The 20,536-nt window shown below is 41.8% G+C and overlaps 1 long non-coding RNA gene across 1 annotated transcript; it reads left to right on the plus strand.

Moving 5' to 3' along the window:
- The first annotated feature begins 5,764 nt into the window (after nucleotides 1-5,764).
- Nucleotides 5,765-20,022, plus strand: LOC136007003 (uncharacterized). The gene is made up of 2 exons (XR_010609412.1): nucleotides 5,765-5,995; nucleotides 19,299-20,022. It is a non-coding gene; the product is annotated as an uncharacterized LOC136007003 (long non-coding RNA).
- The last annotated feature ends 514 nt before the right edge of the window (nucleotides 20,023-20,536 follow it).

Genomic DNA, 20,536 nt, shown 5'->3' on the forward strand with positions numbered 1-20,536 from the left:
CAGTGGAAAATGACATTTTGTATATGGCTTGTTATCTATGAAGCAGTGATGTTTGTTTCAGCAGTATTCATTTTAAGAGCTATGGTGACACTTAAATGAACATTACTGCTAGTGTTCTTACTGAGGTTGCAGTCACACCAGAAGGTGCTGTGGGGAGCTTGGGATGGCTGCAGTATTCTGTTGAGACTTGGAGGCAATATCTGGAAGTGGTGGGCCATCTTTTCCAAGCAGTTCTGGCGCAGTCCACCAAGGAATTAATGTGCACATGGTATCAACATATAGATACATATTCATAGGTTTTGGGTTTGTGTTGTTTTTTTCTTGGGGTGGGTGGGAATATCAGGGCTGGTTTTATTTATTTTGACTTGTGTTGCAGGTCTGTTGAGGGCCTGAATTGTAAGGCTGGCAAAAACCCCAACACTTCTCAAAAGTATCCATGAGCAGAAAAAGAGAGGTGTCTGATCTGTTTTTGCTGATGCCTGCTCTCCAGCCACAGGCAGCGAGGAAGGCGGGCTGGCAGTAACCCTGTGGTGCCAGTGCCTGTGGGAGTGCAAGCCTGCCCTCAGAGCTGCTTACTTCAAGTTCCAAGTGGAAGAACTGTGGGTGGCATACATCTGTAAGCCAGAAGCATAAGCAGAGACAGTTACAGGCTGTCTGTAGAGGAACTGGAGGAAATAATGTTTGCAGTGATTGCTCGGCTATGATGGTTCAACCAGGTTTTTATGTCACAGCACCCCTCACTGCATGAGGATGGCAGCCTATACCCTGGGACTTCTCCAGGAAGTAGTCAGGATGGAAATAGGTGTTTCTGTTTCATCTGCTGATCGAGACCTAGATGACATATTTGTATGACCCTGTTCTCCAGGTAAGGCTACCTGGCTAGGGAGCATGTGATAGTAGTGGGGACTTGGGCTGGCTCCAGAGAAAGACCAGGAATCGTGGAAGATCCAGGGGGTACATAAGCACTGTTGGTGTAGTTTGTCTACCAAAGCATGAATCTCCTGCAATGCAAAATGGAGCACAGTTTTAATAGTATGATCTGTGAGGTAGGCAGTGTATAGAGATATTAGTTCTGGTGTGACTTCAGGGATATTACAGATGTGCTGCAGCGTATAGATGAGCTGCAGGATAGTGTCCTCAGCCTGATCTGGGGTGTGGAGGATAGAGTATTGTTTCAGAGCCTGGAACATCTGCTGCTGAGGGTGGATGAGGTCAGCCTGCTCCAGAAGTGCAGAATATTGAGTAATCCACTTACCCTGGGGCTGTGCCTGTGTTGCTGTCTTCTGAAACTGCAGTTTCCAGTTTCACATCGAACCCTCTTGCTAGGCACCACTAGTTACTACAATTTTATCTAGACATGAGGAAGAATACATTTTGAGTGGTTACTTGCTGATGATATTGCCATCATCTGTGATTCATCTCCCACTGACACAGAAGTGAATGAGTTAAATGTGAAAGGAGAAAGAGGAAGTGAGCCTTGTCTGAGGGGTCCCACTTGACTTTAATCCATTTCCTTTAAGCCCTGATGGTAATGCTGAGCATTCAGTGTTCCAGCTGAGGAAGAATTTCCACCCAAATTCCTTACTGAATCCAAACAATTTCTTTCATTCAGTCTTTCTGCTTTAATATGTAAATTGGTGACGTGAACATTGTTTTAACATAATATGGGTCTTTGACCGGTCAGACAAGCTAACACACGCTTGGGCTGATGGTTCTGCTGCCGCCTCTTGGTAACTCATACCTGGAGACAGATGGAGAGGCAGGGCAGAGGGCGTGCTGCTGGGATCAGTGTGCAGATGTTATAACTTGTGCACTTATAAATGATACCATTACTTGTGCTGGTGGAGCATATATACATAGAGCTTGCATTCTGCCAGCAGCAGAATGCAGAATGAGGCTCGTTGGTGGAAGTGTTACTAATATCAAGAAACACATTATTTCACCCTGTTCTTACACGCCTCTTCTTACACTCCCTCTTGCTGGTATCAGGGCTCTACTCTGCGCCAGTCCTACTTTTCCCACATGGCAATGTCTATAGTTACTATGTTTCTAATTGCCTGTCAATTTGCTTCAGTCCCTGCATGCGAGCCAGGTTTTGCAACCCAATGCCATTTTTTGAAATGGCACAAACCATTTCAGTGCAACCGAATTTCTTACTGTCTGTGTTTCCCCATATGTGCCAAGTGCACAGCATGGGGTTTTATATACAGGTTTTCTGCTTCTGTTCTTTCTGTGGAAGGACAAATTGATACCCAATCTTGCATAAAGCGAGACAGGTGCTGACAGATGATATCTTGCATAAAATCTGCTGATATAAATTTAACCTGCAAGTGTTTTAGAAAAAAAAAAAAACCAACCAAACTCAAAATATTGACCTGTCAGGATGAATTTCCATCTGATCAGCACTTTGCGTGATGACCTTGAAGCTCCAAAATACAAACTAACCCCCACTGCCCCCCCCAAAAAACCCCAAGCCCCCTAACTTGGTGAGTGTGAAGACTAACTTGAGCAGGGTGACTGCTGTGTTCTCTTGCAGCATTTCTTCTGTGTTGAGGGAAACGGAACTTTCAACACATGATAAATCATAGAATGTTTTGAGTTGCAAAGGATGTTAAAGATCATCTCGTGTCACTCCCGTACCCACGCCGCCCCCCCACTATGGGCAGGGACACCTTCCTCTAGACCCAGTACAGAATTAAAAATCAAATTTAAATATATAAACAATTTGAACCATCAGTAGCAGATACTGGAAGGAAGGGGCTGGAGCACTTAGACCTCCATAGGTAGCGTTACACTTGCTGATTACGTCAACTTACTGGCACAGAACAAAAGCAAGATATGGCTCTTAATGAAGTTATCCCCTTGTCAGCTGATTTTTATTAACTGTTTCTAAGTGCTGTTTTACATCTGCCAGATACAAGGTGTTTGGATCAACTTACATGTTCTTCACTAGCTGTGAGAATGCAAGTAGTTATCGTGAATTATCGCTGCTTAGACCCACAGTAACTTATTAGATGCTCATAATTCAGTCATGCGTTTGAGCTCTGACCCTGGGTTAGCTGTGGTTACATAAATAATCTGAGATAGGGCCACGAGAAGAGGCCAGATTTCTTGGCTCCTGATGTCGTACCCCTATCATGAGGTTATTCTGACTCCAGTCAATCAAGTAATTTCTCTTGAATCAGTGTCAAATTAACATGTGGCATCAGGCAATGTTTTTGGCTGTATTACAAACACATCCTGCGTATGCAGTATTTCTATTGAAATATCTTTCTTCCGTTATGGTGAAGGTGGATAAGGAACAACCCGCTTTTTTGTGTTGATAGTAATATATTTTTATCATGTGTGGATCTTTAGTGGAGAAGACATAGGTGGTTATTTTCACATCTGTGGATTTACCAGTAATTCAATCAGTCTGTATTGAAAAGGTTGTGGATGGTAAAAAACCTGCAAAAGTAACAGGACTGTATGTTTGAAAAAGGGTGGATCATGCCATAAAGAATGGGCAAGCATGGAGAATGGGCAGTTTGTCACAGAAAATCACAGCTGCCCTATAAACAGTCTCAATATGCCAAGAGAGTGCATTTGAAAGGGGGAATATGACGACATTATTGCCTTTATATGCTGCAGGAATCATGTGGATACACGTTATTTATGCCTGTATGTGCCATTTCCAGTAGGTGGCCAACTGCACTTCACACTGACTTAAGTACTATAAAATAACAACTGTCACAGCTCATGAGAAGCACAGTCCGTTCTAACAATATCATAAATCTGTTTACTTGCTGGCCATGAAGCCTAAGGACCACAGAAACACTACGTTGCACAGCAGTACTCCCCTGTGAAATAAACAACAAGCCATCCTTCAGTCAATTTTTGTAAGCCATACAATTTTTTTCAAGGCAAATTATGCAAATTATGTATTACAAATATACAAATTAGGTTCAGAAAATATATTGGTGACCTAACGCATTCCAGAAACACAGGCTTTTTTCCTCTGAACATGCTTAATGGTTTTACTCCATTTCAAATCTCAAAAACCAGCAAGTAAACCCCAAAATGGTGACCCTGGGATTATTCTGTTGTAAAAGGAAAAAAAAAAAATAACCTCTAAAATTTTATTGCATCAAAAATGTGAAAGAACAGCTGTGAGACTGATCTCTTCACAGTTATTTCTCCTATAAGTAAATTAGCATTATCAGTGAATATTGTAACTTCCTGTGAATATAGCGGTGTCCTAGGGAACATAGCCTGTCATATTTGCTAAAGCGATCTGTACAGCTCCATGAATCTAAAGTACACATAAACCAATATTAAAAACTTGAAAGTGTAAAGAACATGATTTATGGCTTGAGGCAGACAGAATTGTGGAAAAATTATTTGAGTCAGGTATTTTCCCTGTACAGGGTTCTCAAATGCATCTTTTATAACACACTGAAACTAATAACATAGCGATGCTGTGTCAGATTTATCTTGTATTTATTGCAAGGCAAGTAATTCTGATGCTTCACTTCTTATGTTTTTGAGAAACTTTCGTGAAGCTTGGATGATTGAACAATAAAGTGTCAAATGGAATTCAAACTAGAGGAATGTAACCTGATGTTCATGGGGTAAAATGGAAAAAAAAGGGGGGCCTAGATTTCACCATTAGCATTAACAGGACCTTGTAGTTGTAGGGAACAGGTCCAGGAAAATACCAGCTCTGTGCTTAGGAGCAATGAGCAAAGCAAGCCCCATTTTAGGAAGGAGTAAACAACAAAGAGAACCCAATTTATATGCCACCGTGTGGATCTATGGTTTACCTATCCCTTGGCTACTGTGGCCAGTTCTGAGCCGCTTATAGACACTCTCAGGACTGGAAGGGATTTGGAAAATGGCAGCAAGGATAATTAGATCAGGAAAGGTCTGTTTACAAGGACTGACTGGGCAGATTAGCACTCTTCACTCTTGGGAGAAGTGGCTATAAGTTAGCTATGCAGAGGCCTACGGAATCATCGGTGGTAATGAGATAATGAATAGGGATTGGCTGTTCCCTCTCTTTTGGACTACAAGGACCAGTCAGTTCCAGGAAGTAAGATAAGCAGTTCTACATGCAAGAGAAAAAAAACCCAAATATATGGATAAAAGCATCTTCCCAGGAAAGATACCTGGAATTCAGATCCCCTTTTGTAATTGATCTTCACTTCTACTTGGTTATTTTTATGGGGGATTGTTCAGGGACATCTGGGGTTGTGCCCTCTTTTTTACTTGCTCTTATACAAACTCACAGATTTTGCAGCTCAAGAATGCACACACAAGAGTGACTTGTGGTTGCTGTCAGGTCTTCTAGTTATTGTGCAACACTGTCCTTTGAGTCTAGACCTCTGTGGTGCTGAGCTGTAAGCACAGATAAGCCACACACAGCTGTGAGATGTGAGGAGTGCAGACGGATCAAAGGGTGTCCTGTCTTCCGTGCCGTACAGAATTGGTGCTTGTTTTGAAAAAACAGCAGAGCAACAGTGAGAAGAGTTCCCAGAGACACAGATATGTCCTAACCTGGGAATGCTGACACAGGGCTGGAGAAATCCCAGCTCACGGTGTGATAATGCTGTGTCAGGAAGGGTTTCTAACAACAGATATTTTCCCCCGCAAGTTTCAGTTACTTATCACAAGCTACGCTTGCAAGAAGTTAATCCTCTAGGCATAGGAGGGAAGTCAATGTTTACCAGCCCTGTAGCTAATAATATGCTGGAAGGGCTCAGAATGTTTTTACTCAGCACAGAACTGCACAGTGGCACAGTAGAGACCTGGAAGTCAGACAGCAAACTTTGCTTTAGATATGCAGCCAGTTCCAAGGGAGAGATTCTTTGGAAGTCCATTCAGGGTGCTACTGCTTGCTCTTTACTACTATCTGGACTAGGGGAAGAAAAAAGTCAACAATGGCTTCTAGAGGGGTTCCCTAGCAGGGATTAGAAGGCTGCCTGGAAAGAATGACAGCCAACAGTGCATGCTGAGGGTAGGTATGTAAAATCTTTGACTCTTCTTATCCTTGGGCCTGGAACTATTTGCAGGCATGAACAAGAGAGACAACTGAGAAACAAAACTAGGCAAGGATCCGGTGATTTCTGGTCACTGACAGTTTTTCTGGTTACTCAGAACAAGACTGGTACGATTTAAGAAAAGCCTTGCAAGATCGGTGATAGCACTATAAGTAATTGTGGGTGTCTTGAAACTCTTCAATAAGAGCAAAGAAATGGGTGATAGGTGCCTTGACTTTTTTTAGTTTAACAGAGGAAGCTTTCCATCAAAAGATTTCTATGATCTAATTTTTCTTTCCTTGGACAAAGGGTACATGAGTTATTCCACGTAGTGTAGGATTTAAATACAATGAATGACATGTGGGAGCTTGGGCAGTTCAGAGCCTTATCTCAAGGGCATTGTAAATTGGCCAGAGTTACTTCTGTGTAAAGTATGGTGGAGAACTCTCAGGTCATTGCAGGTTGATGGGGCCAGAAGATTTGTGAATCAGGGGAGCAAGGTTGGGAACTGATAAATCAGCTGAATACAATAGTCAGTCTCTGTCTCATCAACAGGAGTGTATACCTTTATGAACACTGTAATTGTCTGGAAATGCAGGTAGGTGATTACAAATGCCTCTTACAGCAAGGTTTTAGGAGAATGCATCTGTTAAAGATGAAAAATGGAAGTGAGGGTGGCAGTAAATGTAATGAGTGAGAGCCTGGCATCAAGTGCCCACTAAATACAAACTGTTCAGGAAGGAGTCTGCCTTCTACCTGCACTTGCCGGTAGCTCTCAGATTAATTAATAGTGAAATCACCTCTTTGGCACTGTACTTTTGTCCTTGAATGGCAAGGGTAGTAATTTTGTCTCCTTTCTGATTGTCTTAGTAGAAAACAGGCATACTTCACAGTCAGTACATTCATGTGGGGTCCATCTAAATAGCAGTAGGGGCAGGAGCCCCTGTCTCGGGGCAGGTTTGCTCCAGTAGCATTGTTGTTGGGCTTCCAGAACCTATCCTGAGCAGAGGAGACTGCTCTCAGGTGCCCTCATCTGGCTTCTTAGAAGTATGCAGATGTCCTTCAGCGTCTTCTGTCTTCTGCAAAGAGCCAGCAAAACCAGCCAACTCCAGCCTGAATGCTCTCCTTGGCAGTAGAGCCTGAGGGTGGAAGGTGTTGTATGTGGCTGTACAGGTGGCTAGGAATAGATATAGAAAAGTCACAGAGATTTGGAGGGTTTTTTTCAAAAGGTCATATCTCTGAAAAACTGGATTTTCTATTTTAAAGAAATCTGTGTGAAATAAAAAGGAAGATTGTTTAATCCTTAATTCTATTATAAACTGATGCTTTTCCTGAGGGCAGTAGATTTCATTCTATAAAAATTAATAGCTGTCCTTAGCACTTCAACAATGAAAAGAGAATTATCCTCAGTACTTCCAGACTTGCACCCTAGTCCAATGAGAGATTAAAACTAGATTCTCAGCATATTTGCATACATAACTCTGTGTGCTCCTAGTATCTTGCCAATCCTGTTCTGTTTAGGAAGACCATTTGAATGAATTGAGTTGTTTGCTAAGGCTGTAACCTAGGAGCTGATCCAAAACAAGGAAGTGGTCCAAACACTCCTGAACTTTCTAGCAAGATCAATTTCAAAACTTTGTGGAATCAAGGGTATGACCCGGCAGCTGGTGGGAACGGCAACTGAGAGTTCAGCAAACTCTTCAAACATCTCAGGTGCAGCTTTACTGCCAGCTCTGTTTATCAGCTTCAGAGCTATCATACCTTCGAAACACAGTGGACCACACATGGATATAGAATGCTGAAAGGTAATACTGAAAAAATGGATTTCTTCCCAACCCCACGATGCAGATGCCCACTTCAAGATTCACCTTCACGTGCACGCAGAACACACAGCGCATCTGCCCAGGCTTCAGCAGCATCCTCAGACTATAGACTCTCAGTCTGAACTGTGCCAGCACTGCCTTGAGCGTACTCCAAGGAAATGGGTTAGAAATGGAGTTGCACTGTTTTCTTGCTCCTGGAGATCAGCCAGACCTTGGCACACTTAAAAGCAATTAGGGAAAACAAAACAAAACAAAACAAAAAGCAGGTCAATGTAACATTGCTGAGAGCCTGGCATAAGCCATTTATTGTCTGAATTAACCTTTGACATCATTTTTTGGTAAAGTTGCTGTTGCCCTACTGAGGCAGCATGATTTTTAATCTTCTCTGAGGAGAATCTACAACCAAATGTTTGCTGAGGCCAGGCCAAAAGCAAAGAGAAGGGAAAACAAGAATGTATTCCTGGAGAGTGAGGTAAGAGGCAAGCTAGGGCATCCTGTCTCTGAAACACTTAAAGCACAAGCTGCTACAGTGAGGAATAAAACTGGAATGCCTTTAGGTATGGACAACCGACTCTGCCTGCATTTTGTTCTTTTCTGTCCTTGGCAGCTAAAATCAACATGGCGTAAGAAAGGTAATTAACCAGGAGCTTAACTAATTACTGAGTCTCTGCTGGCAAACCCCACACTCTCCATAGTGGTGCTCAGCTGCTGCCATGTCTGAAAAATGTGAACTGCCAGAAGTGCTCATGTCTTATGTTAGCAAAAAGGTTATTGATGTAACTGTATGAAACTGGAGGAGAAACAGGAGAGTGGGGTGGGTGGCACGCTGCCTTCTTGTGTGCAGACACATTTATATTGGCAAAAGAATATAAGCCTTCAAAGTGGAGTTGAAAACTGAAGGAGGATAAGAGTTAAAACACACACCATTTGCTGGTGAGATTTTTATGATCAAAAATACCACATTTTGTTGCAGATAGAATGGGCATTTTTAGGACTCATATGCGTTCTTTCAATGTAATTATCCAGTTACTAACTGTGCAATTTAAAACCTGGAGATAATGTATTTCATGCTTTGCAGAAAGTCTGAAAGACTGAAATTCCAGGAAAGCAGCATTTTTAATGTTTTACCACTGGATGGAGACAGCACTCTAAAACTTGCGAGTAATTCCTAAAGGGACTGTAATGAAATCCCTTGCTATAAAGAGATTGAATAGATTAGTAGACACTGCAGCAACAAACAGTGGAACAGCAGCTAGATTTATGGCAGAAAATGCATGGAAGGAACATCCTTTAGATTTGTGCTTGAGCTATTTTTATGGTGAGAAGAGACATAATTGGAAAAAATTAATTCCACTTCTTTCTCCACACAAAGCTGAGTGACACAGACCAGCGAGAAAGAAGGGAAGATACAGTGAAGCTTTCTATGGTCCTCTTTGTGTTCCCCCAGGTCACAGTGTATTTTTCCTGACAGAAGGATCCTTCAGCTTTGTGGGTCTGGCCTCGAGGGTTTGATGCTGCTGGTAATAGCTGAGGTTGCTCCAGCAATGGTACCAGTGGATGTCTTGTTTGCCATGGAGATGCTTCCACCACTCAAGGACAGCAGGGAGGAAGTCACTGGCGGGGGGGAAGCAGCAGCAGAAGCAATTCCCAGCAGTCTGTATGCTGTTGGGGAGTTCTTCAGAAATCACTGCAGTTCAGGGGTGAGAGTACACATGGGGGGAAGCCTGCCCTACCAGGGTTCATTTCCTCCTCACATAAGTTAAGGCATTTTTACACATTTTCTTCCCTCTTTGCATGTGTGTGTCTGTGTGCATGCATGAGAGAGGGAAGGAGGGGAGGCCTGCAGTGGTTTTTAGCCCAGCCTCTTGTATAATCACACTGTGCTTCTCTCTTGCCAGCCATAACTTTTGATTTTGTTGCGTGACTTAAAGACAAATTAAATGAATTCAAAGATGCTTATATCCTTATAAATTCTGTGGAAATAGCCAGCCAGATAGGTTGGAGATTCCTAAAGTGCCCTGACTAAAGGGAAGACTGGAGCATGAACTCAATACATTAAAGAGCCCACTCTGGAGAGAGCTCTTGAAGTACCCTTTTCCTGGGGGAGGCTTTAATCAGGGTTTGCAGCCAACCACAAGATCAGAAAAACATAGGTGACCAGACTTCATCAGTTCAACAAGCACTAGAACTTTTTCGTGAAAGCAGTTAGCGGAAAAGTTGACCTACTCCATTACTGTCTTTCCTCTGCCTCCAGGTCACAGAGTCTGTACAGAGTTTAAAAGCTAAGAATTTTCACAAATAAAAGCAGTGACAAAGAAAATAGCATCCACTGAGGCTGTTTTTTTTTCATGTATCTGCTTGTTATATTCAGGAGATGTATTTTCAGACAGCTCTGTCATTGCACAGTGGTTAGCAGAGTGAAGCTCTTTGGGGAAAGGGCATGGGGAAAGGAGGCTGAACGTGAGTGTGCGACAGCTGCTGATGTGTGGCTGTCACTTGTGTCCGCAAAATACATTATCAGTTGGATTAATTATATGCTGATGTACTTGAAAATATCTTATTTTTTTTTTTTTCCCAAACCAGGGTTTCAAATGCAATTCCTTTGCTTTGCAGCCGTGTTTGGTGTTGATCTTCAGGAATAGTTCCTTAAAGGTATTTAAGTGTTGTATGCCTGGGTGAAATTCTCTGCCTAACTTCACCATACAGGATCTTCAGGGAGACATCTGGTGTTGAGGTAAGAAAGCTGGCCATTTTGAGGAGCAGAGTCCTAAACTGTTACAGAGAAAGGCACAGTGTTTAGGCATGAGGGGGTGCTGATCTTCTGTAGGTAGGATTTATTTGTAGTGGTAGACAGATGTTTGCAAGCATGTTATTTACTTATTTGACTGCTCAGGTACTGGATGCGTACCCACTTCATCTGTTATTCATCTGGTATTCTGTTGTTTGTAGAAAAAGGTGAATACAGAAAGTCTCAAAAAACTAGCTTTCTCTCACTATGTTGTGGCAGCACTCTGACTTGCTTAGATTAAAGGGAACCAGACACAGTTTTCCTGCCCACCATACTTTTTGCTAGTTGTGAGGAAAGCCCTGATGTGGGAGCTGGTCTGGGAGGGGGTATACTATTACATGGCTGATCAGTGTGGAATGATGGACTGTGGCTTTAGTCAGGGGTAATAAAGTTTGCTTCGGAGAAGAAGCCCTCTGAGGAAAGAAATATGTCAAAAGCCAAACTCTGCTTTAGGTGCTTGATATTAGAGCAAGAAGATTTACTGGGTGGAATTGAGAGGCTAGATTTAAACATGGGAAACAGCAGGAGAGGCAGGCCAGGAACATTAGGAGTATCTGCTTATAGTGGTGATGAGCATATGTGTGCTGTAGATACACTAGAAAAATTATGTGCATGACTGGTAGAGGTAATACCAAAGCAGCACAGGCTCAGCCGTTGATGATGGCAAGATATGACCTGCAAAATAGCATAGGAGCTTGTGGGTTATCCATGCCAATTAACATGGATTTGAATGTCCAGCATGTCTTATTTCCCTAATCCCTCTTTACTGCTCTCATTTACCTCCGTAATTGTTCTATGGGTATGTGTTACTTGACCAGTCTATCAGTGGCCTTTTGCACTCTGCTTCATGCAGCAACTTTCAGCTCAGCAGGCACTATATAGGGTGCCACAGAGTGGCCGAACGTGCTGGTTTTGCTATGCAGACTCCCAGGTGACAAAGTCCTGTCATCTCTCTGGGTGTGCACTCCAGCATCAGTCCAGAAGTGCCAAGGCAGAGCTGAATGGTCCCTCAGTTCTCTGCTGCTGGATGTTCCTTCATGCCAGGCAAGCATCACAAACCTTCACTCTGACAACTGGCTTTGAAACTGCTTAGTCAGAGGCAAGTTGTACTCTGGGCTAACCACACTGTGTACAGGAGAGCATGTACTTACATACACGTATGGTTTCTTTGCTGATCTATCCCTGTGCTGTAGCACTGGTACAAATGCCACTGATAGCCTTATCACAGAATCCCAAGGGTTGGAAGGGACCTAAAAAGATCACCTAGTCCAACCCCCCTGCAAGAGCAGGGTAACCTACAGTACATCACACAGGAACTTGTCCAGGCGGGCCTTGAATATCTCCAGTGTAGGAGACTCCACAACCCCCCCTGGGCAACCTGTTCCAGTGCTCTGTCACTCTTACAGTAAAGAAGTTCTTCCTGATGTTAACGTGGAACTTCCTATGCTCCAGTTTACACCCATTGCCCCTTGTCCTATCACTGGATATCACTGAAAAAAGCCTAGCTCCATCATCCTGACACCTACCCTTCACATATTTGTAAACATTGATGAGGTCACCCCTCAGTCTCCTCTTCTCCAAGCTAAAGAGACCCAGCTCCCTCAGCCTCTAGTTTCCCTCCTCACAAGGAAGATCAGAGGCCATGTGTATAAAACTTGCCATTTGCTGCTCTTTCTGATGTAGAAATGCTAGCTTGAGGAGGAGGAATTTGTCACTAGCATCATAATCTCCTAACTCATAATGTGGTATTTCGAATCAATCATATCTGATTCCTCCTTAGTTTCTGCTTCCTCCAGCCTGGCCCAGATCCATTGGTTGTGAAAAGCTTCCCAGTCTCACCAAATGACCACTCCACATGATTAATCACTCAGGCCACAACCATAAAGAGATCTGCCAGATCCATGGTTGTCCCATACCTCCCAAACAGTCTCAGCCAGGCAGCATGCCAGACTGATTAAAAGGATTGCTTGCTGTGGCAAACAGGAAAATCTGTAATTTTAGTGCTAGAGAAAAAAAAAAAAAGTAACAACAAATTTTCACACAGAGAGCTAATCACAGGCTTTCTTAGAGTCTAAGATGCATTCACATGTACAAACATAGAATATCATGAGCTTGCCGGCAATACTGTAGCATATGGACATCAGCCAGACAAGTTGTACCAATTACCATTTCTGTTCATGTCCTCTCTTGGGCTGAGCTACTTAAGCCCATTTTTCATCTCAGCAGTGGAAAAGGAGACGGGGAAACCAGTAATATCTGAATGTACTGCTTAAAGCATTCCCAAACAGTATGATAGGTCCTACTGTTGACATCCAGGGATTTTCCCTTACTTAAAGGCCCTCCCGCTTTGCCTTGCACTGAATCATCAGGTAATTTATTAAGCAATGTTATTGCTTCAACAGTTTTCTGCATGATGAATGATGAAAACATAAGTCTTGCTGGGCTTAGTGGTCTGTGTAACATGGTAACAGAAGGATAAGGTTCTTCAGAACCTCGATGACACAGCAATAGTGAATCCAGGTGCCCAAAGAATCACAGAATCACAGAATCACAGAATCCCAAGGGTTGGAAGGGACCTAAAAAGATCATCTAGTCCAACCCCCCTGCAAGAGCAGGGTAACCTACAGTACATCACACAGGAACTTGTCCAGGCGGGCCTTGAATATCTCCAGTGTAGGAGACTCCACAACCCCCCTGGGCAACCTGTTCCAGTGCTCTGTCACTCTTACAGTAAAGAAGTTCTTCCTGATGTTAACGTGGAACTTCCTATGCTCCAGTTTACACCCATTGCCCCTTGTCCTGTCACTGGATATCACTGAAAAAAGCCTAGCTCCATCATCCTGACACCTACCCTTCACATATTTGTAAACATTGATGAGGTCACCCCTCAGTCTCCTCTTTTGCAAGCTAAAGAGACCCAGCACTTACAGCAATATCCCTGAGAATCCAGTTTTACTACACAAGGGGGTAATGTATGTTCTGTTTCAATCAGGAATATAGATCTGATGCACTTGTCAAACTTGCTCTCCTGACTGGGTTTTAAAGTCATCCCAAACCTAAAATAACAAATTGTGTGTTGATCTTGAACCTCAAAGTGAGTTATTGTCCCTTGAATTGTCCCTGAATTAACTACCGAAGTATATTTACTAAGCCTACTTCTTCTCTGACTTGGAAGCTTTGCAAGAAAACATCATTCAGTTTTACTGGAATTTTATATGAAAAGTTCATCTTAAAAAAAGCTGATATCAAATTACGAACGCAGCTACATTCTGGAAATGTTTTTGTAAGGAAGTGAGTGGCAGTGTTGAAGGTATATAACCCAAAGAGCAGATGGGATTTTCTTCTTTTTACCCTAGGGAGGTCACTTGCCTCCCTTAAAATAAAGGATTTAAAATTAAAGTGGAGATAAATCTTGAACTGTACCTAGAGAACAGCACATATAAAAAGATCCATAAAGATTATTGTAAAGTGTTTCAGTCTGGCTCACAGCAAATTCTCATAGTTTTTCATGAGCCTATTAAATGTTTCATTTGTTAAATATGCCCCTACTTGTATTTAAAATGCTAAGATCACATAGGGGGGTTCCTCTACTTTCCTAAATGTATGCAAAATACAAATGTAGGCGCATTGTCTTGTGCAGTGTAAGATTTCTACTGATGCCTTGTTTGCTTGCTTTATGTTGTTACATTTCACCAGTTGCCATTGCTTCCTGCTGTTGTGTGAACAATGCAAGGAAAACTTGCAAGCAGCCTGTGTGCAGGTCCAATGGGAACAGACCCATAGGAACAGACCCATGCAGAAAGTAGGTGCAAAGCATTTGGCCCTTTGATAATACTTACCTACTAAAAAGCTTTTCTGTACAGTGAAGCTGCATGTTTAGTGGTATACTTAAGGGAAGAGGTAAGAGGAATAGGGTGTGCTCAGCACACATAAACACGGCTCTGGGACTGCGAGAAGAGAGATCAGACTGAGCATGACCTTGGCTTCCTTAAAGACCCAATTTGTGTAGGCTTTCTGCTAACAAGAGGTAATGACAGCTGTTCCCGGGATAAATGGCAAAAAGCACTTTAGGAATGCAACAGCCATTGAACGCTATTTCCTGATTAGTGCCGTTAAATAACCCAGAGAGATTTGTAGCAGTATTATCGTTTCCACTTGTCACTCAAAATTATGGTGGTATTATTGCAAAAGAGGAAAAGTTCCTGCAGTACTAGCGACTCATATTTCTGGTGCAGGAAGAGGAATTAAACCACAGAGCTCACCAGCCATTCTGCCTCTGCCCAGGCATGTTGGTATTCAGAGTCCCAGGGTGACAAGATGATCGTTTCAGAGATGGTGACACCCTCTCCTTTCCTGACAGAGCCCACTCACCACGAGGCCCACTCAGAAATGAGTCATTGCTTAAAAACTATTTTTAATTAGTCTTCAACTTCCATACGCAAATTAAAGAACTCCATTCCACTAACGTTACAATTAGCCAAAGCCAGGTAGATAATCAGTGGGGAGCTGCATACAGAAAATAAGGGGAAAACTGAATGTGCCATACTGAAAACAATTAGAACAGAGTAGTGCCATAGGGAATGCTGCTTCTTGCTTCACTCTCCTCTCTTTACATTGTGTTTTCCATACATTATCTTTTGAAATGAATTTCTAAATAGCAGCAGCACAATCTTTAATCCAGTGATTTTTCTTTACAGAGCAGAAATTAATATTCCAAACTGCAGGTGTTAGTGCTAATTTTGGAAAACAGAAGTACCTCATTGAGGATTGAAGTTTAAGTGGTACCAATAAATTCCATGGTTGCTCTGTTTCCAGTTTAAAAGGCAAACAAATAGCATTTGAAAAACACTAGTTTTCTTATTGGCAGTATTGGCATCCCACTGCATAATATATACTGTAAAAAAATAATGTGTCTTTATACATGTGCGCGTTTGAACTATATATATATGTATATACACATTCTGTCATGCATTTATAGCAGTTTCCTCTCCAGGGTTATTATTCTTTAATGGGTCACAGACACACAGAATGTGATAATTAGGCATGGAAAAAACAATTAGAGAGAGTTCATTCCCTTTGCAACAGGAGGTTTTAATGCTTAGTGCAGAATGCATTTGCTATTAAGTAGGTACCTTAAAACATACCAGAGTGTGAAGATGCTGGCAGGCTTATTTGGTTTTATTGTTCCTGTGCAGGATCTAGTAATGCAGGGTGGAAGAGCTGTCTGGAGAGGAAGTCATAGTTCAGCACAGTTTTTTTCTTTTCTTCATACTAATTATGTCTATTTGATTTTGGCTTGTCTTGTCTCCTTTATTTTATTTTTTTTTTCTCTATTTTACTCTATTCTTTCTTCTTTCTATTACATACTAAGAATAGAGCAAGATCTCCCTTTTTAAACCTCTATAGAAGGCCTACTACTGTGAAACTGACATTAGAGCTTTATGTTAAGGTTGACCTATGTGTTTTCAACAACTTAAGAGTGGGGCAAAGTGACATGATCAGCAGCAGAGTAAGGCTTTAAAGTAAGCCTGACTCAAGGGTCAGCTGAGGTCACACAGTTGGATACCTCGTCCTGAAAAGGACAAGTGAAACCTCAGGGGAGTAATTGCTACCGCTACCTGAAAGCCATGCATGGGGTTTCTCTCATCACAGTTCACCAGCATGTACTGATATTTGCCAAACATAAATTCTGGTCTGCTGAAACGGCCTGGTTGGCTTCAAGACGGGTGGGCACTCCTGCTCCCCTTGGAGGTCCACAGTGAGCTGTGCTATGAGTCAGAGACTGTGCCCCATGCCTCCTGGGGAGCAAGTTGCCAGGTGCTCAACTCAAGAGCCTCTGCTAAAAGAAGGAGAAAGAGCTCAACTTGTCTGAGGCCCCTCTGCTTGCAGGGACTCGAGAGAAGCTGTCAGAAGTACAGAAGCAAATGTCTTGAAGAGGTGAATATGTGGTATTTTGTCTCTGGTTGTGTTGTTAGTGGAACCAAATCCCACTTTTTTCCTCTTGATACTGTGTTACTGCAAACAAATAGCAATTTCTACTCCAACTGTCTTGTGGTTTCTTTGCAAAATCAGTTTATTCTAAAGTGGTTTATATCCATTATTCATGTATATGTTGCATTTTCCATTAATTTATTCTCAAAAAATTGTTTGAGGAAGCCATGCCTGATATCAAGTGTAATCTAGGAACAATATTTTATCTGATTTAATATTTACATATGAAATTTCTTGAAGGTTTCAAGATTTCCATATAAAGGCTATATTTTACGTTGTATTATAAATTAAGCTACAGGCAAGCTAATGTATGTAATAGTGTGCACAGGATAAGTAACAGTTACTTCTGATGACTGTCTAAAAACCACTGCTAGAAACAATGTTTGAACTCATACAGATTTAATCTTACGTCAGCCAAGCCACCCTGGCCAAATACTGAAACAATAAGTACACAGATCAAAATCTGATGAATAGGAGGACATAGCCTTACTGGTATCATTATATCTATAAAATATAGTCTGTAATTAGAATGGATTGGTGTTGTAGGCATGCACACAATGTAGGAAACATGCAGTTGTCCTTACTTTGAAGTTATGGAGAATTTTAAGTATAATGACTTAGAATTTCAGTCTGTGCAATATGAATTAAAATACAAATTGTATACATTGCACTAAGCCTTGTCTGCAATAACACAACTAGTGCCATCTGTATTTTTCCAAAACTAAACTGCAGAGGATGTGGTTGCATATCTGTACATTTCAATGCATTTTTACGTATACCTAAAATATAGGTACATTTACCTAAAGCTAAGAATTACCATTTAAGACAGAAGACTGATAGAAGACTGTCAAATTGGAAAATGTAAACTGCATCCACTATCAGAAACCTGCACCCTTCCTAGTTTGTAAATCCCCTACCCCCCGAATTGTGCCCCAGTTCTCTTCCAGCTGTATGTCTCATGTTACATTTTATTCTGTTTGGTGCCTAGGACCACCTTCTGCCTAAGTAGATGTCACTTTCTATTTGTGTTTCCTGTCTTTGGATAGACACCTGTGGGGAGTGAAGGCGATAAGATTTGCATGAAAAAGAGTTTGGGAATGAGCTCTGAGACCTTGGTGCTTGTCAAGCGCTGGGGCGAAGAGTTGGAACATTGAAGGACAGGGAAGGTAAACAAGCAGGCCTTGGGAGGATGGGCCAGGGTGTAGTTGTGGTGGAAATCTCAGTTGAAGGCGAGAGGATGGGGGTGAGGGCTGTGAGAGGGTCTGCTACATTGTGATTGGACTGTTTACCTGGAGAGTTTTACAAGGACCAATGAGATTGAACGTTGTATGTATGTGCAGGTTGGGAAAGCAACGAACAAGGGGATAAAAAGGGCTTGGTGGTGATAAACGAGGATTTGAGTCTGCATCAACTTGAGTCTGTGTCGTGAAATGCCACAGACACCAAGAAGAAACCATTTTCCTACCCATCCAGGAAAGGGGTAGGAAAGACAGAATCTGATTTCCTTCCTGTGCTTGAAACTAGTGGTACAGAGTGAGATTCTATTAGGTTAATGCATATTAGGTTTGCGGTCAATTAATGGATGACTTCACAGGGTTACAGAATTGCTGAGGCTGGAAAACACTTCTGGAGACAGCCTAGTCGAACACACTTCTTATCACAGGGTCACTCAGGAACATGTTTCAGTTGGGTTTTGGGTAGATCTGACTATGGAGGGTGCACAACCTGTTCCAGTGTTTGACCACTCTCACAGTAAAAGTTTTTCTATGCTTAAATGGAATTTCCTCTATTTCTGTTTGTGCCCATTGCCTCTTGTCCTGGGCACCACTGTGGAGGATCTGGGCTCCATGTAGTTTGCTGCCCCAGACAGGAATTTATACACATGGACAGGATCTTCCTGAGCATTCTCAGGCTGAGCAGTCCCAGTTCTGTCAGCTTCTCATGTTTGTCAGGTGCTCTAAGCCCTTGATGGACTCATTCTAGTATGTCTGTCTTTTTTTCACTGGGGAGCTCAGAATTGGACCCAGCGCTCTAGATGTGTTTCATCAGTGCTGAGCAGAGGGGAAGGATCACTTCCCTCAGCTTGCCCCCACATGCTGTTGGCCTCCTTTGCCACAAAGGTACAGTGCTGCTTGATGTTCACCTTTGTGTCTGCTGGGGCTCCCAGGTCCTTTCCTGCAAAACCTTTCCCAGACGGTCGGCCCCCAGCCTGTACTGGTTCCTGGGGTTGTGCCTGCCCAAGTGCAGGACTTCGCACTTCTCTTTGTTGAACTTCAGATTCAAAGGGAAGTGTTCAACCTTCACTCTCCTTTCAAGTGATTAAATTGACAGTCAAGGGAAAAAACTCCAAACACCTGAAAATTTGTTGTTTCTGCCAAAGGCAGATTTAAATATAAGCAAGGAAATTCAACCCATCTCTTTAGTTACAATAGGATTTACCACATGTACTTTCCTTCCTAGTGTTAGACTCTGTTGGAGTAAATCCCATTACACTTAACTGTACAGATTAGAGAGCCTTCTAGAAAGGACTGCTCAGTATTAAATAGCACAATTTGTATACGTTACGTGTATGCTGGATCTGAAAATTGAATAAATGATAAGCATTCTTTAAAAGGATTTTTCTATGATCAATGTCAACCTTGGTGTCTCCTGTTAACAAAAGCATCATTTTTTTTTCAGTGAAAGAGAAGTGGAAAAAGGTTACTGCCTACATTATATCAAGAGCTGGGAATGGAGGCTGAATAAATAATCCTTGTGGAGAATCAACTAAGAAGATTATTTTGCTGCACGAAAATCCGGGTTATTATAATTTGCACAATGTCTTAAGACAAAGAATTAGAAGAGCAAGATAAAGTTGTTAGGCTGAATCACAGGAGACCTCTGATATGACATGGTTGGAATTAGTGTAGAGGACACACAACTAAAAGTATCTTGAATGTGTACTTTCATGTAACAAATATTGGCAGTGCAGCCTATGTAACACATTACTGTTGACTTGCACTGCTCTTAGTAACAGCCCTACAACCCCAATGGCTTCAGTAACATTGCAGATACTATTTCAAAAACATCAAACCCTTCATCTTTTTGTTTAGCTTTTTCGATTTAACATAACCCTTCTTTTGTTCCATGTCCTCAGGTTGTAAGTCTTTTTTCTTTTCAGTGTACTGATCCAACCTCACTGAACAGAACTGAAAGCAGAGTTTGCCTCTAGGTATTTTGTACGCTTAGTCTCATTTTCTGTGTTTCATTTGTAACTACCACTTACAGATTTTCCTCCGTATGATGTTGCTTTATTTCAAATGAAAATCTTACAGCTAAAATCTAAAGGGAAAATGTGTAGAGAAGATTCCTTTATCAGGAACCACTGCTTGTCAAAAAATAAACAAAAAGAAGTGAAATGGAATTACAACTGTGTCCTATCCTGCAACATATTTTTTTATTCAGACACTAGTGGACACAGAAGACATTTCTGGCTAAAGAACACATTATATCTTAAAATTATTATTTCTGACTGCCTGCAAATAAGATACAAAGAAGGCAATAGTGACCTAGGAAGAGAACATGAACTGGTGTAAATTGATTTAGCACTGTGGGATCCAGTAGGAAATACAACAAACTGAGCATCAGCTTTCCCCCACACCCTCAACAGTGCGTCTTTCTGTTCAGGAAACTGAATTTAACACTTTGAGTACTGCTGTATTAAAGTAGACCTTCAGCTGCTCATTTTGCATAAGCAAAATTCTCTGTTTTTCCTGTGTGAGTCTATGTTCTGTTTACAGCAAATACCAAAAAGCCTATTGGCTGACATATCTTAACAATGTATCATAACTGCTACCTTCAATTTAAAATGTATTTTTTATTAATTTAGTGTGTAGTTTTCTCATTCAGGGACATTTAATAAGCTAGAACAGACCAAT

Source organism: Lathamus discolor, chromosome 1 (assembly GCF_037157495.1).
Source record: "Lathamus discolor isolate bLatDis1 chromosome 1, bLatDis1.hap1, whole genome shotgun sequence".
Taxonomy (NCBI): Eukaryota; Metazoa; Chordata; class Aves; order Psittaciformes; family Psittacidae; genus Lathamus; species Lathamus discolor.